Source organism: Mizuhopecten yessoensis, unplaced genomic scaffold (assembly GCF_002113885.1).
Source record: "Mizuhopecten yessoensis strain PY_sf001 unplaced genomic scaffold, ASM211388v2 scaffold6683, whole genome shotgun sequence".
Classification (NCBI taxonomy): Eukaryota; Metazoa; Mollusca; class Bivalvia; order Pectinida; family Pectinidae; genus Mizuhopecten; species Mizuhopecten yessoensis.
The window spans coordinates 1,829,075-1,846,866 of record NW_018406672.1 but is presented as its reverse complement, the minus strand read 5'-3'; the positions used below and the strand labels follow the sequence as shown (position 1 = coordinate 1,846,866).

General features: G+C 35.8%; 1 protein-coding gene across 3 annotated transcripts in view; it reads left to right on the top strand.

Annotated features, from left to right (window-relative positions):
- Nucleotides 1–17,792, top strand: part of LOC110452435 (ankyrin repeat domain-containing protein 50-like) — a 198,611-nt gene that overhangs the window by 74,377 nt on the left and 106,442 nt on the right. For 2 of the 3 annotated variants that reach the window (XM_021500964.1, XM_021500968.1), the window contains one exon: nt 3,220–3,297. The gene's annotated coding sequence lies outside the window, so the exon portion shown is untranslated. Of the gene's footprint in view, nt 1–1,486; nt 1,562–3,219; nt 3,298–17,792 lie in introns of those variants that run through there. The other variant, XM_021500966.1, reaches the window with a different exon arrangement.

The following is a 17,792-nucleotide window of genomic DNA, read 5'->3' as shown; positions in this document are numbered from 1 at the left end:
TATTGGCCGTCAGTTTACGGTGCGGCAAGCAATGGCGTATTTATCAACGTTAACCCCTGTCTCCGGTTTGGAAAATGCCTGCCAGTACTAGCGCATTTTTTGTGTTACTGCATCAGCCCTTCTGGAGTTCGGAGGTCCGGGGTTCGAACCTCGACCGCGGTATGACCGTGCATTTATCTTCTGCTTACTGTCATTCAAGTGGTGCCAGTGACGAACCTTTTTTCCCCAGATACTGTGTAGAGGAGATTTAGTTAATCAACTAAATCAACCTTCATATCACACAAACAAAGAGCAGACCATGAAATCTGTCCATATGGATGTCATCAATATGCATCGGAACGTCACTCGTGATCATTGGGCAGTAATTAAAGTCGTTCTGGACAGAATGGCATTTGTTGAAATATCATTTAAAAGAGAAATCCCATGCCTTTCATTAAATTATAACAAAAGGGCAATCCCCTCCGTATTTGAAGAATTATTTAACTTTTCTGTCGGGTGATTAAATGGCCGAATGTGACCCGGCCTGGGCCAAGTTCGGACGGGCAGTCAGGGGTAAGTTCGGCCCACGTTGAAATCAGCGTAAGTATGACGTAATAACGTCAGATTTTCCCGCCAATTTCATGACTTTCCATGCGTTGCATGGGCCGAACCTGTCCCAAATTGACATTTCAATAAATTCGTATATATAACAGCAATACGAAAGTCGATGTATACCATCATGTGAAGCAGTCAGCGGGTTACAGGTATGGCATAAATAATTATAAGTAGCCTTTTGGTTTTCAGAAAGATCGCAAAACATATAGAAAAAAGTGAGATCATATGATTTTCTTTCAAGTCTAACCTTTTCACGTTAGTAATTTATAACTGAGTTTTCCTCATCATTTTTGTTTTTTGTTTGAGCTAGTGTCCCGCCCAGTACGCTGCACTGCTCAAGACTCAAGATAAAAAATATCCGCAGGGTTGGCCTTAATAACCCCGGGGCCTAATTAGTTGACCAGTCTCCTCGATCTTCGCTTGGTAATGACATACCGGGCCGCATATCTGGGATGAAGTTTGATAAAAATGAGGAAGGGTTTGTTCAATAGAGCAGGGACCTGAATAGAGCTTCCGTTTACAGCTCGGGGGTTATGGGTTCGAACCAGCTCTTGCCATGCATTTTCCGTCTTTTCGTACAACTCGTTTCGCTTGTAAAAGAACAATGGTTTCATTTCAATCGCACTTGAGAACAGATAACTATACACGACTTTCGATATAACCAAGCTTTGATTTAATTGAAATCGACACTTCCGTAAACGGGGAAAACGGAACGGAACGGAACGGTTCTCGATTGCGTCTATGGTCAACGCACCGTGCAATCGGGAACCGTCGGCACTTTCCGTAAACGAGAAGTATTTTCTCGTTTACGGAAAGTGCCGACGGTTCCCGATTGCGCACCGTGCTACTGCAGTGGTTTCACATATTGTCCCGCGCTTCCGTGTGCCGTCATAATTTATCTCCTCTTCGAAGAGTTATATTCTGACACAACAGATACACGTGGAACCTGAAATGGAATCACACTTTGGTACGACAGGGAGTAGGTCTGAGCTTGCAATAATGTACATAGATATCTTCATTACCCTGCTGAGATCTGAAATGTGTTCTTCAATTTTAGATTTACAATTAGAAGCACGGAATTAGATTCCGTGGTAGTAGCCTAGACATTCCGCACAACATCTCCATCAACAGGGGTTCGTTACAAACGTCTGAAATACACATATGCAATTTACTGATACATATCAGTATAGCACATATGTGTAGTTTGAACAGACATTTGTAACAAGCTCCTGTGCACCATCTCCACAAACTGCCCACAGTCACAGGAATATACTAGTACAATGAGTTAATGACAACTTGTTTTAAAATCATCAAATATGGCAAAAGAAGTTTTGATATTTATCTGTTTATATATTCATTTAATTACAGAATATTCAGCTTTTCAAATGTTGTTTCAAATAGGAATTAAGCACTTGAAAGTGAGAGAGCACCCCCCCCCCCCCCCCCCCCCCCCCTCCAACCATGGATTTTGTTTTTGTGTCTTTTAATTTCCCAGCACAGGTACTTGAGAATTTGTTAAAGCTATATTTGAACCTAAACTAATTAAATATATAAGGTGTTCAGAGTAATTTTACACGTTTTAGGGGTTGAGATCGACTTTCATTAAAAAATACCACCCCTACTTTGTTTCCAGTACATAGATATATTAAAAACCACTGTTAAATGTACGTAAATAACCCCCTGCAGAATTGGGGATTTGCTTTGGTGTCCTTCACTGGGGGACACAAAAGTGACCAAACTAAATCTGCTGCACCCATTGCAATATTTGTGATCTTTATATAGGTTTCTAGGACATATCTCTGCCAATGTCCTATATATGGACATATCACACTTATGTAGTATGTAGGTATATTTTAAAAAGGTGTCATGTCATGTAATGAGAATGGAAATTGACTGAGACCTCTGTTTGACTTTTCACTTTTACCTCACATACCAAAATACAAGTTTCTGAGCAAGACATTTTGCGTGTTACATTTTCATGCATCATGGTTCTGGGTGGGGACTCGTCTGACACAACTATCCACGCTGTGTCATATAAAAACATTCAGGTTGTAGGGGTATCCAATAATAGTGGAGGCTTCAAGTTAATTAATCTAGATGCTATAAGGTTTGGAAAATGAGTATAATCATAGCGTAAATGTATACATGATGTATTCACTTGTTTAACAAATTACCAAAAACTTGTGAGAACTCATCTGTCAGTAGACTTAATGTTGCTTAATTTTTCTTTTAATGAATGATCAAAGAATAAATTAGCCAAATTAGCCAATGAACTTTTAATTGTCCCATCAAAACCACCAACCAATTAAGAGAACGATTGCTAGAGGGATACTAAACCTACAAATGAGAGAAAATCTGAAAAAGTCTTGAAAATTGGCGGGAGTTTGTGTAATTGGGGGATGGCGTATTCCTGCAACACAACACTGAATAGGATTTGAGTTTTGACATGAAATAATAAGAATTTGAAATAAAGACAATCTGGAAAATTGAAAAATATAGCATTGCTTTTTGCAGCTTTTCTTATCTAGTCACTGATTGTTATTATTAGAGATGTTTGATGCCTTGTAATATATTTTTTAGAATTTGTTCCTTCCGAAGGATTTATTTTTATATTTATGTTTGCAGATTCCTAGACAGTAATCCTGATAAGCCACTAATCTCTATTTTCCGTGATACATCGTCAACAAGTTGATTAAAGTTAAGGTAAGACATCATATTTTACAAATAAAATGACATGTGATCAATTCAAGTATTATTTTAGGCTACAGGTATATCCTGCACAAAAAAATGTGCATCAGGTAAATGTGAAATGCAGAGAGAAATCCAGCCAAAGTGATTTTTGTTTTGTTTTGTTTTCAAATTCACTGAATGATGCTTATAAGTGTAGCAGATTGATGAATAGGATTTCGGTCATCTTTGAGCTAGAGGGATTTTCCCTTTAGCTCAATCTGTAGAGAGGTACACTGGGAAGCTGTGGGTCATGGTTCGAACCCTGGTAGCACACTACTCGCTTTCCTCTTATGAGAATTATTTGTCTTTGTGATAACATGTATATGATTTGATATTACAGCATATACATATATATGAAACAATACATGTACGGAAAAAGTCTTCATATATATATAAGAGAAAGACTCTTAATTTTTCACACTCATATTTTTATCTGAAACGATGAATCCCTATTTACGGGGATTCAAAAGGTTTCTTCCTGATGGCGTTTCACTGTATTTAGGGATGTAGGGGGACTAAAGTCCTGCGTTAATGAAATCCACAAAATGTACGTCTTCACACTAGACCTATTTAAGTTTGCATAACTAATGATATTGATAAAAGACAAGAGCAAAAAAAAAAAGAGTTTAATACAAGGCATTTCAAAGTTTTGCTTTCTTTTAATAAGAACACTTTTAAAAATCAGTAAGGGAATTAAGCCATCCTCTCAAAGCTACTTTCGTGAGGGATTTGGTTGGTGAAAAGGTAAATTCTTTTAATCTTGCATTTTGTAAAAATTCAAGTTATCCAATGTACAGAACAGCTTACATTGTGATATTTTTTACTTTTATTTTGTCAAAAGGTGGCCAGATATGGATTTTTTTTAGATATTAAAAGATTTTGCCTCATAGCTTCTTTCAAATGAAAAAAATAGAAAAGTTGGCATGTATATGAAACTGGGAAAAGTGTTGTCAACTTTTCCTGTTAAAACCTTTCTCTGGTAAGTAGGCCTATACTGTACCTTGTAAACCTGTGTTGGATTGTTGATCAATGATTAAGTAGGTATGGTAAACAATACCAGCTTTCTCTATCCTTCGTACTGATAAGGAATGGTGTGTACAATACGATATGTACCTAAAGGCCTTTGAACCTACAGGAATCAAAGAAGATTTCTTTCAGCATCTGATCGGCTCCTTAATTTATATGCACCCAGTACCTGAATCCGTCCACATGACTTCCAGTGTTAAATCTGTATTGCCTTCTGCCACGATATCGAGAAGTCCTGTTATTGATTCAGGTCTGGGACGATCGTAAAAGTAAATTGGTTCTATTTGCATGTATTGTCCACCTGACAACACACATGATATGTCTTTAATGTGGATGACTTTTCAAACTGGTAGTTTTCATATTTTTTAACCTGGTATTATGAATTAAGGTCTCAGTCATTTTGCTTATTAAAAAAGAATATTCACCTCCACTGTTTTTATAATTCTTAATAAGGAAGTTGGAATAAAAAACCACAAGGAGTATGTTATTTCCCTGCTAGAAATCTTTAACTGCTCCTATTGTATCCATTAAAGTGTGATTATAAACAGGGCAATTAAATCTATGACTGAAAAAAAGGGAAGTTTGGAGTATAAGTGATTGTCCATCTATACATTATTTAGATGTAGGTGTAGAAATTGAGTTATTCCCCTTACTTCATAAATGTATACATGTATTAGGTGAGTTGTACATGTATAACAGCACAGCCAAACTTCAGCAACAGTTGGGAATATGAATATTTTGGAGAAAACGATTCATACAGATTCTGTAAAGAATTTGTAGTTTTTAAATTGTGTCTTAATAACTAGTTAAATAAATAGGTCAAAGCAAAAATAGGACATTTATAATATGAAATGTTCCCATGTTTCTAAATTATTATTTCCAGGATAGGGTATGTCTTGTGTTTAATATACTTGATATTGAAATATTTTGTATATGTTTGGACAAACTTAAATATTTTTGTTCCCATTTCATATAAGGCATTTTTAATTCTAAAGAAACTGTCAGAGGAAAACAAATGATACATTTTGATGGATCTTTGTAAGGCCAACGACAAAATACGAAAAAGTTACCTGATTGAGAAACCAAAATATTCAGACTAAAGTTCATTGTATACAGAAACCTACTTAACCTGACTAATATGGCTATGTTGTATACAGAAATGTAAAACATCCGGACTTATAAGGTTATATTGTATAGAGAAACCAAAATGTTTGATGTAGTTGTGTTATGTAGAAATGAAAGTTCTGTTGTATACGGAAATAAAAATGGTCAATGTGGTTCTGTTGTATAGAGAAACCAAAATGGTCAATGTGGTTGTGTTGTATAGAGAAACCAAAATAATCAATGTGGTTCTGTTGTATAGAGAAACCAAAATGGTCAATGTGGTACTGTTGTATAGTGAAACCAAAATGGTCAATGTTGTTCTGTTGTATAGAGAAACCAAAATGGTCAATGTTGTTCTGTTGTATAGAGAAACCAAAATGGTCAATGTGGTTCTGTTGTATAGAGAAACCAAAATGTTCGATGTAGTTGTGTTATATAGAAATGAAAGTTCTGTTGTATACGGAAATGAAAATGGTCAATGTTGTTCTGTTGTATAGAGAAACCAAAATGGTCAAGGTGGTTCTGTTGTATAGAGAAACGAAATGGTCAATGTGGTTCTGTTGTGTAGTGAACCCAAAATGGTCAATGTGGTTCTGTTGTATGGAGAAACCAAAATGTGAATGTGGTTCTGTTGTATAGAGCAACCAAAATGTGAATGTGGTTCTGTTGTATAGAGCAACCAAAATGTGAATGTGGTTCTGTTGTATAGAGAAACCAAATTAGTCAATGTGGTATTGTTGTATAGTGAAACCAAAATTGTCAATGTTGTTCTGTTGTATAGAAACCAAAATGGTCAATGTGGATCTGTTGTATAGAGAAACCAAAATGGTCAATGTTGTTCTGTTGTATAGAGAAACCAAATTGGTCAATGTGGTATTGTTGTATAGTGAAACCAAAATGGTCAATGTGGTTCTGTTGTATAGAGAAACCAAAATGGTCAATGTGGTTCTGTTGTATAGAGAAACCAAAATGGTCAATGTGGTTCTGTTGTATAGAGAAACCAAAATGGTCAATGTGGTTCTGTTGTATAGAGAAACCAAAATGGTCAATGTGGTTCTGTTGTATAGAGAAACCAAAATGGTCAATGTGGTTCTGTTGTATAGAGAAACCAAAATGGTCAATGTGGTTCTGTTGTATAGTGAAACCAAAATGGTCAATGTTGTTCTGTTGTATAGAGAAACCAAAATGGTCAATGTGGTTCTGTTGTATAGAGAAACCAAAATGTTTGATGTAGTTGTGTTATGTAGAAATGAAAGTTCTGTTGTATACGGAAATGAAAATGGTCAATGTGGTTCTGTTGTATAGAGAAACCAAAATGGTCAATGTTGTTCTGTTGTATAGAGAAACCAAATTGGTCAATGTGGTATTGTTGTATAGTGAAACCAAAATGGTCAATGTGGTTCTGTTGTATAAAGAAACCTAAATGTGAATGTGGTTCTGTTGTATAGAGAAACCAAAATGGTCAATGTTGTTCTGTTGTATAGAGAAACCAAAATGGTAAATGTTGTTCTGTTGTATAGAGAAACCAAAATGGACAATGTGGTTCTGTTGTGTAGTGAAACCAAAATGGTCAATGTGGTTCTATTGTATAGAGAAACCAAAATGTGAATGTGGTTCTGTTGTATAGAGAAACCAAAATGGTCAATGTTGTTCTGTTGTATAGAGAAACCAAAATGGTCAATGTGGTTCTGTTGTATAGAGAAACCAAAATGTGAATGTTGTTCTGTTGTATAGTGAAACCAAAATGTGAATGTTGTTCTGTTGTATAGAGAAACCAAAATGGTCAATGTTGTTCCGTTGTATAGAGAAACCAAAATGGTCAATGTTGTTCTGTTGTATAGTGAAACCAAAATAATCAATGTGGTTCTGTTGTATAGAGAAACCAAAATGGTCAATGTTGATCTGTTGTTTAGTGAAACCAAAATGGTCAATGTGGTTCCCAAAATGGTCAATGTTGTTCTGTTGTATAGTGAAACCAAATTGGTCAATGTTGTTCTGTTGTATAGTGAAGCCAAAATGGTCAATGTGGTTCTGTTGTTTAGAGAAACCAAAATGGTCAATGGGTCAATGTGGTTCTGTTGTATAAAGAAACCTAAATGTGAATGTGGTTCTGTTGTATAGATAAACCAAAATGGTCAATGTGGTTCCCAAAATGGTCAATGTTGTTCTGTTGTATAGAGAAACCAAAATGGTCAATGTGGTTCTGTTGTATATTGAAACCAAAATGGTCAATGTTGATCTGTTGTTTAGTGAAACCAAAATGGTCAATGTGGTTCTGTTGTATAGAGAAACCAAAATGGTCAATGTGGTTCTGTTGTATAGAGAAACCAAAATGGTCAATGTGGTTGTGTTGTATACAGAGGGTTCTACTGTTTACAGAAAGCCAAATGTGCAGAATAATAAAGTTTTCACCTGTTCAGAATCCCTAAATGTCGAACTAACATGGCTGCACGACATACAGAAATCCAATTTTTTACCAGTTTTGTATCAAAACAGAAACATAAATATCAATGCTAACAAGGTTATAATGTATAAATACAGGAGACCATGTTTCTAATTTATATCTACCTCAAGATATTACAAAACCTTTCATTAGGCCAAACTTTGGCTGCACATTTATTGGTACAAAGTGAACATGTATTATGAAAAAGGATTTTGGATACCTAAAAGCGGAACGTAAATGTCACGGAAAAACAAGTTCCCATATGATACAGATTTCCTCTGTAAACCAGTCGACACAGACAGCTAAAACCATGGTATCAGACATCAGGTGTAATTAGGAGTTATCTGTACTCGTCCCAAGAAATTAAACATTGCGAGATGTACATACATCTTTTTTTTGCCACCTTTATATGTTATCTGTCGCAACAGACACCCCTAATACATTGGTCTCCAGTTAGCTCCTTTACCTTCATAGAGGTATAATGGTAAAATTACCTTTTTGTGCTTCAGGACTTCAGGGAAAGCTTAATTCAATCTACTAGGGAGTAATCGCCTTTACTACAGAGAATAAGGAGAATCAGCGCAACATTAATCTTCATTAAATGGCTGAGGAACGTTCTGTAGACAAGGATGTGCGAAAGATGTGTATGTGATGAAATTGTCGCTCAAATGAGTGAGCTATCTGGGAAACCTGTTTCGCAAATTACATTTCTGTGTGTGAGACTAGTCTGGTTTAAAGGTGAAAAAAAATAGAATGTTATTTAATAGATCGATTGTCTTCCATTTCTGTCCAGAAAGTGAAAGTTAGCATTTTTTTTTTCAACAGGAGAAATGTTTGTCTTAAACATGAATGATTTACGAACTCCGCGGTGTGCCATTTCAAAATTTCCAGAAGGCTTTGAGAGGAATAAAATATTTATGATGTCTTTTCATGGCGTCATCGCGTCCCCAAATGTGATTTGATGGGCCAACAGTGATCACTTGTCATTTTAAAAACAGATCTTGTGAAATGAAAAATGATTTTTTTTTGGTCTGATGGAAGAATCTTGGCTATCTTGGTACTTGTGGAAGCTATAGAATCTGTTTTAAAGACGATATTTATAGCGCATCAGTAGCTATGAAACATGTTTATTACAGTATGTCGGCAATGATGTGGACTAATGTGGACAAAATCGGTCCTTTGTCTAATGGTAATTGCCCTGACCAATCTTCATTGATTGTCCTGTAGTACCTAGGGCATACATAGCGATAACGACCCGCACTGCCGGCTCGACTGAGGGATCATTTCCCACTGGTCAGCGCTGGTCAATCCTTCGCTCAAAATGGACGAAAATGACCCTAATTACAGCTTACAGACACCCAGATGAAATGTGGGCTGTATTTTATGTCAACATATCAATCTGGAAGGTGACAGGTCCATTAAATATAATAATAGTTCAGCTTTATGGGAGTATTTGCTGTGTTTTATTGTAACAGTGTCTGAAATTGCTATCATAAAACTATATACCTGTTAATTATTATCCATTAACATGCCCATGTTCAGACATGCTGTCCTTTTTATAAATTTGTCAATGATGAAAATGTGCGGGTATATTAAATTACCTGATAGAAACAGGACAGGTGGTTTAAACAAGACAGGGTAGATTATATTATCTTAAGTAACAAATCAATGTGTAAAGAAGCATAAATCTTTAAAGGAGGTAATTAACACAAATTCTAGGTATAGTGTATAAAAAAAATATTACTTAAGGGAGATAACTGTTACACAAATCACAGTTTAGATCAGGAACATCGGCTGTATTCGGCAGTTTCTAACTGCAGATGCATGCAAGATTTTAGTGCATTCACTTGTTACCTCTCGGTTGAATTATTGTAACGCCCTGCTCTGTGGTATATCTGACAAACTAACCAGTCGTCTGCAGAGGGTCCAGAACACTGCAGCACGGCTAGTTACTCGTACTCGAAAGAGAGAGCACATCACACCTGGGCTTTATTCGTTGCACTGGTTACCTGAACGACACAGGTCGCAGTACAAAATTCTGAATGGAACAGCTCCTCAGTACCTACAGGAACTTGTTACCCTGTATCAGCCGTCAAGATCACTGCGGTCGGAGTCAGAATCTTTGTTGTGTGTCCCAAAATCCCGTACTGTGACCTACGGAAACAGATGCTTTGGGAGGGTTTCGGCTACGTTGTGGAATAGCTTACCATCTGCTATTAGGAAGTCAAATACCCTGGCCAAGTTCAAGAGGGACATAAAAACTCACCTCTTCACGTCTGCATTTTAGAATCTTTGCAAAGACGTCATGTAAATACCACCCTTTTATTTGTCCAATTATGTGCACATTGCTTGTTAAATGTATGAAAGTGATTGCAAGCCTTTGTTGTTTGTTTTCACAATTATAACCATTACTATTATCCATATGTTGTAAAGCGCCTTAGAGTAATTTTACAAATTATATAGGGCGCTATATAAATGCTGTATATTATTATTATTATTATTGTGATGTGTAAGGTAGCATATATCTTTAAGAGAGGTAATTAACACAAATTGTTGGTATAGAGGGTGAAGTATTACTAAAGGGAGATAACTTTATCACAAATCACAGTTACGATGTGTAAATGTAGCATATATCATTAAGGGAGGTAATTAACACAATTTCTTGGAAAAGTGTATAAAGTATTACTTTAATGAGATAAACAGATAGCTGTCACACAAAAAAAACCAGTTATAATTTGTAGAATAGCATATATAGCCTTAAGGGAGATAACTAATACAAATTCTAGGTATAGTGTATGAAGTTTTACTTAAGGGAGATAACTTTAACACAAATCACAGTTGTAATGTGTAGTATAGCATATAGCCTTAAGGGAGATAATTAATACAAATTCTAGGTATAATGTATGAAGTATTACTTAAGGGAAATAACTGTTACAAAAATCACAGTTATAATGTGGAAGGTAGCATATAGCCTTAAGGGAGATAATTAATACAAATTCAAGGTATAGTGTATGAAGTATTACTTAAGGGAAATAACTGTTACAAAAATCACAGTTATAATGTGGAAGGTAGCATATAGCCATAAGGGAGATAATTAATACAAATTCTAGGTATGGTCTATGAAGTTTTACTTAAGGGAGATAACTTTAACACATATCACAGTATCAGATATCCGTGAATAATAGCCCCTTGTATTAGGTATCTTTAGCTCCCAAGACAACACAGATCATATTCAAGCTGTATGAAGGTGGAGTTTAATAGGTATTTCATCAAAATCTACAATACAGAGCTGTTTGGTTGATCATTTAAATGAGAAAACATGACTTTGAATAATGAGGTGATTAGGATCATGTTCAATGTAAAAGGTACCTTTATCTCGTCAAACATCTTTATTAGAATAAAAGAAGAAAAATAAATAAAATTTCAGCCAGTAGTTTTTTTCTCTCAATGATATCCCATAATCTGTGATAAACATAAAAGTGGTATATTAACTCATTCACCCCTGAAGACACATTTGAACTCTTCCAATTCAAATGTTGGAAAAAGTCATTATGAAATTTCAGGGGTGAACGAGTTAAGAACTGTCCTTGTGTTTTCTACAATTTGTGAGGAGCAAAGATCAGGTTCTAAACTTCTTTGTAGTTTTCGACACTTGTGACAAAGTATGATTAATAAAAGCCTTTGTGATCTTCGAATTCAATATTCATTTCCAAACCAGTCAGACCAGGGACCTATCTTAAAGGAATACATCTGGGGCGAGATCTTCAGAGCTTGGTTACCTTAGGTACAGCAAATCAAACTTCCATAGCACATCCATAAAAATTATAAGTCATAAAATTTACATCTTTTTGAAGGTTCATTATATGAATATTCATGAACAAAGAGGGAGGTTAAGTTTTGATAAATTAAAAAATGGAGAAAAAACAAAAAAAAAACATCATTTAGAAATTTTGAAATCAAAACTTGTCAAGTTAACAAGTTGTAAGTGACTGAGTTCCTGTTGATGGTCGGCAGTCAGTTTTGTTTCCTTTGCTCTTTGTCAGAACTTAAACCAGGCATGTGCAAAAATTATTGGAATTTCATTACAGGTACACATCATGTTGTTTTTGTGTAACTTAATCGGTCAGTAGGACACTTCATTTCCTCCTTTGTCCACGGAAACAGGTGTTTGTATGGAAGATTGATAGCTAATAGATTGGGGTATATACATCGGTTTTTCTTACCTTTTCCCAGGTAAATGCTTTCTTTATGGGCTAAATATTTTACAACTGGAATTCTGTGATGTTTTTAATTTAACAATACCTTTAAATCTAGACCAGCTTTTCTTTGACATCATTGTTCGCCAATATTGTTAAATGATTCCAACACCTGGTCCTCCTGAAGTTTGACGAGTGCTTCCTCCTTTTTGAAATTTTCAATTTTAAATACTTGAAGTTTTGTCACTGTGTTGGCTTCTGTAATAATTTTACAAATAGTCTTGTATTTGAACAGTTGAAAGAAATTTCAATAAACATTTTAGTCGAAATTCATCTTGAAATGGTTTGTAACTGAATAGGATTTTTACTATGATGTTTAAATTAACTTGATTTAAAAGGTAATTCTGATAAAGTATGTCAGTCAAGCGAACATATTTCCTTAAATAACGCAGCCAGTTTAAAGCATGTGTTAATTACCATGTGCAGTAATGATAATGTCACAGGTATATAGATACATGTATAGACAGGGATGATTAGTTTGTATGGGTATATTTCTCTAAAACTGATTGTTTTGCCTGGATAAGACCTTTTTTGTATTTATCGTAAAATTCAGATACATGTAGATTTGTCAGGAGAACACAAAAACCTTACCTTAATTTCCTCTTTAGTGAATACATCTACTGTACTTAACTGCCATACCTTTCCTTTCGATGGTTTGAGGATATTCTCTGAATACTTTCATCTTGGAATCAAGTGTGACACAGGATGTTGTTATAGGGGAGGTTTAGTTAGATATTACGTTTTTATCAACCTTTAACCTGTGAATATTTTTAAAACAAGTTTTGCTGATTTTTATCTCTATTTTTCATCCATACATATAAAAGAGTCTTAGCCGTTAAAAGGTTGTGGCGGAGTCTGAGAGACAGAGAAGGAGATATCTAATGGCGTCGGTCTTTGAAGGTTCTCAGCTGTGGCGGACTCTAGACAGGATCGAGGAATATTGACAGTGGCAATCAACTGTTCAATTTTATTTATTTATTTTAAAACAATTATGAAACAAGTTATTCAACTTATAATAATCACTCTTGTTGTCAGATGTTGGCACGCTCAGGAGGTCCTACTGTTGGAGGAATGAGGGTATCTGGAGAAAAGCAATGTGGTCGGGCAGGTGACCCCATACCTTTTCATGTCCACTCCGGGAATTGAACCCCGGCCGCTTTGGTGAAAGGCTAGTGCCCTATCCACATCACCACCTGACCACCAGACGGTGTCAATCTAGGGGATTCTTGGGAGAAGGAAAGGTGTGGGGATTGAGAAACGTACGAAAAGGAATCTGTTAGGATATACTCGGAGAGAGAACGATTTTGGAGGATAAAGGCTTAGAAAGAGAGAAGGGATAGTTTAGAAATTGCCAAATTATAATTAATTGATAATCGCAGAAATCTTTGATTAAAGACTGTGTGTTTTAAACACAAGGGTTTAAAGTTTGTCCCTGTCAGACTTGGCTGGCAGTGTGTTGATTGGGACCAGGCTGTGTGATGATTTATAGATTTACGCTACCATCTGATTGTTGTTCTGTTGTGAGATAGGGATCTTAACCGATCTTTCGTCTCTCTCTCTCCGAGCTCTGAACAAGAAAAGGACACAGTATTAAGGCTGATTTAAACACAAGACTACTGGCTACTGTTAAAAAGCAGGTGTTTCTTTGATAAAGGTATTTAGGCTGGTAATTAGACGACTGCAAGTTCAAACACATTCTGGTTAAATGTGGTGAAGGTCATGTACTGATTGCCCGGCCCGTTAAAAAGTAGAGATCTACTTTCATTAACGAGATGAAAGAAATTGAATTCCTGTGTCTGTGTGTACAGATACACCTATTATGTACCCTTTTATTCCACTGTCTGGGGATTGGTATATTTGACGACTATACACTTTTGATTGTTGTGCAGACAGATATAGTATACCGTCAGTGGGATGGTTCAGCCAATTAAATTGTACTAAAGGTAAAATGTAGAATCAAGTTTTAATTTAAATGAAAACAAATTAACCAGTTAATAAAAAATATCTATAAAGTTTTGTTATGTCTGACAGAAATTTTCTGTCCTCTTTTCACAATATGGTGTAATTAGGGCCAAGCCAACAAATACTTTTGAAAAAATAATTGTATCGTTATAAAAATGATTTGTACCATGTATGGATATTTGAATAGCAGTATACATTATCTGAATGATTTATTTGCAAATGTTCAGAAATTTTGTTGAAAATTGGATCATTTAAATTCAGATATCAACTAAGTTGAACACAACAAATCATTCAATTTCACATTTAAACTTGAACTGACGTAACGACATCATAATTACTAAATGTTATGAGTGCTATTACCCCTAACGGACCAGTACACCCCGTCATATTGTTTTATCATACACCAGCTCAGAACTCAATGTGCAGTAGACTGCTATTGGATTGATATTTCAATTAGGACTCCCGATGTTTTCTGTATACAGACACGATAGCTTTGTGGTGTATGTGCTGGGGTTTTGCCATCGATTCTCCCTCTGAAGTCTGTGTCTGTGTATTATCTTGCCGAGTTAGGTTTATTGTTTTGGATATATCACAACAGTGCAATCTGCTAAGGTTGCATTTTCTGTCATTGATTTACTACTGCCTTACTTGACCAGCCCAGGTTGACTGAAAAGGTCTAGGGCGTTTGAGTTGGACAGAACTTGAATCCTGTTGGTGTGTGAGCAGGCAATGGTAATCAATTCATAACATTGCGACTTGTGTGGATCTTGAAACAAGTTTTTAAAATTATTTATTAGATATTACTCAAAATACCACTCTCATGTACTTGTCAAATAAAATTAAAGGGACATCACATGAAGACCCATATTTTTTTTAATGAATGTATATATTGTATGCACTTCCACTTATGTTACCTCGCTATGCCCATATTCATAGTCCGTTCCAAATGTCCAGTTTGACCACTTGAATTGTTTGGGAAAGCCCTGCTAAAAATAGCGCCTATAACGTCACCTGACTCGGCAGTAAACACAAGTGGTCTGAGCGAGATAAAACGATTTCCAGAGGGGCCCCCAGAGAGGGGCCGACTTCTTACCGTGCTATGAACCAAGTAATATGATTTCTGAGTCCGTATTCAAACTTATTGAACAGTAATTATTCATCATCAGAAGTTAATTGCACGCTTTATTTAGCTTTATTTAAACATATTTGTTGCGAATAAAATTGAACAAGGGATGGGGCAAGTTTTTACAATTTATCACAGCCTTCTCCCGTCATACATTTACAATTAAATGTCAACAATGATATTAAATAGGCATAAACATTAAAGTAGATATTTATAAATATATATTGAATTTAGTACCAGAATGTGACCGGTAAAGATGGTACGGGGCTAAACATGTACACCTTCCCTCAACCATGGGACAAACCTCTCTGATTTTTTTTATATATTGCCGGGGCAGAGGAGGCCAGGTGTTCATATCAGTACTAATTTAAATCTTTCATGTAAAACCAAAAATAATCGTTTAATTCAGCAATATAATCAAATCATACCATTTTACTGAACCCGGTAATATTATAAATTATATAAATCTAATAGCGCACGTATCTTGATGACCCCGAAAATACGCTGTGGGGCTTGACAACAGTTATCCCTTGGAAGGCCTCATGGCAAAATCAAACTAACCAGTCACTTATCCCTTCCTTTCGCATAAACCACTGTATAATCATAGAAACACAAAGTAAACTCTCCAATAAATGCCCATTAACATATTAAACTAAGTTCATCTGTGTTCAAACTCAGACAAAGATACTAGGGAGCTTAATAATTTTAGATATTATTTCTGTCGATTCCATTTCAGCTTAACTGGCTATCTGGAAGAATACATGCACCGTAATAACTGCTAGGGCAGTTACTTTCTCCTTTGAATACTGCCCACCTGCAATAATGATTCCGTAACATACTCCTTGCGCTATCTTTTGACCATTTTGCAACTTTTCGTTTCGGAGTCACGGTACAACACTTTTCTTTCGCTTACTTCACACGGCCAGTCATTTTTGGTGTGTTATGCGCATGCGCTAGTAGAGGGAAATCCCTGAACAAAACGTTGGTCAGACAGGTAGAAATACCAATGATTTTCTTAGATTTAATCATTTTTATGAATCTATTTCAGCCAAATCCGATCGTTATTTTCCATAAGGAGTCTCACTTGATATGTTTATGTAGTATTTGAAAAAAAAGACAAAAAATTAAGTTACTTCACCATGATGCCCCTTTAAGATAGAGAAAACAAAAATTTTGATACAATATTGATGAGAATATTTTGATCTAGGACAGCTACATGTACGTGAGTCACAGGGACCTGAGAATCCAGACAGAAACATGGTATTTAAGACTTTTCCCAATGTACCGTATTTATTTGCAATAAGCTCAGGGTATCAATGTATAAATTATGACTCAAACTTTTTCATGGGCCTATTACCATGCAGGCATGGGCTTATTGCTGGATAAATATGGTATTTATAAGGAGAATCGTTAGGTACAAGTTCTACAAGTTTAAATCAACACCCAACAAAATGCCACCACATTGGATGTATAAAACGTTGAATGCGCAGGCATCTTCCTGCTTTCATGACATAGAGACAAGAGATCTCTTACAATGTACCTCATCGGTCACAAACATTACTGACCAGTAAAACCAGAGGTTTTGTCTCACTGTTCCATTTTGGGGAGAGAAGTGAAGGTTATAACAGCGTTCTCTGATTGTGTTTTTAAGGGCAAAGTTATTTGATATTTGATAGAAATGTTCTTTTAAATGATCATTGAGTTAATTTTAAAAAAAAATGGTCTTCATTATATAAGAAACATAGCTTGAAATCCATCTTTCTCCCCACCATTTTTATGGTCCAGCCATTTTTCAGAGATCATTAAGTGTTACCCATGTCCGTCTTGTCTTGACTGTCTAGTCACACCTTACCTCGTAGTGTTGTGTCATGATTCAGTCTGATCACTCTTAACTTCATTTCTGAACATTTCGGTTTGGTTTGTTTGTGTTTTACGTCCTATTAACAGCTATGGTCATTTACGGACGTGCCAGGTTTTGGTGGTGGAGCAAAGCCGTAGTTCCTGGGGGAAATACCACCAACCAACGGCTAGTACCTGGCAACTGCCCCACATAGGTCTCGACCCCGGGACCTAGAGGTGGAGGGCTAGTGGTAGCAGATTGTCAGACGCCTTAACCACTTGGGCACATAGGCCCCTCATTTTTTTTCATTTCGGAACAGATTTTTATGAAACTTTATACAAAGGGCAACTATGAGAATACCTGAGATAGTTCTATATTTCAGGGTAGCAAACGTCAAGGTTGCCATTGCTATTCATAGAAAATTGTTAAACAATGAAGCTGATTTTTATGAGTGGAGGGGCAATCTTGTCAAGAAAAACAGCCAGCATTATTAAAAGGAGGTATGCTTTCTATAGTTGATTTTTACAATAACAAAATATCTTTTGATGATAATGGACCTGTATATCAAAACTAAAAAACTACAGAATCTAGCTTACAAATTTAACATTACCACTGATGCGGAGCAATTAAGTTGTATTTTCACAAACAGATCATGTGGTGTCCTTCAGCTTTGCCAGCTAACATGATTTAGAACCCTTAAACTTCACTCAACAA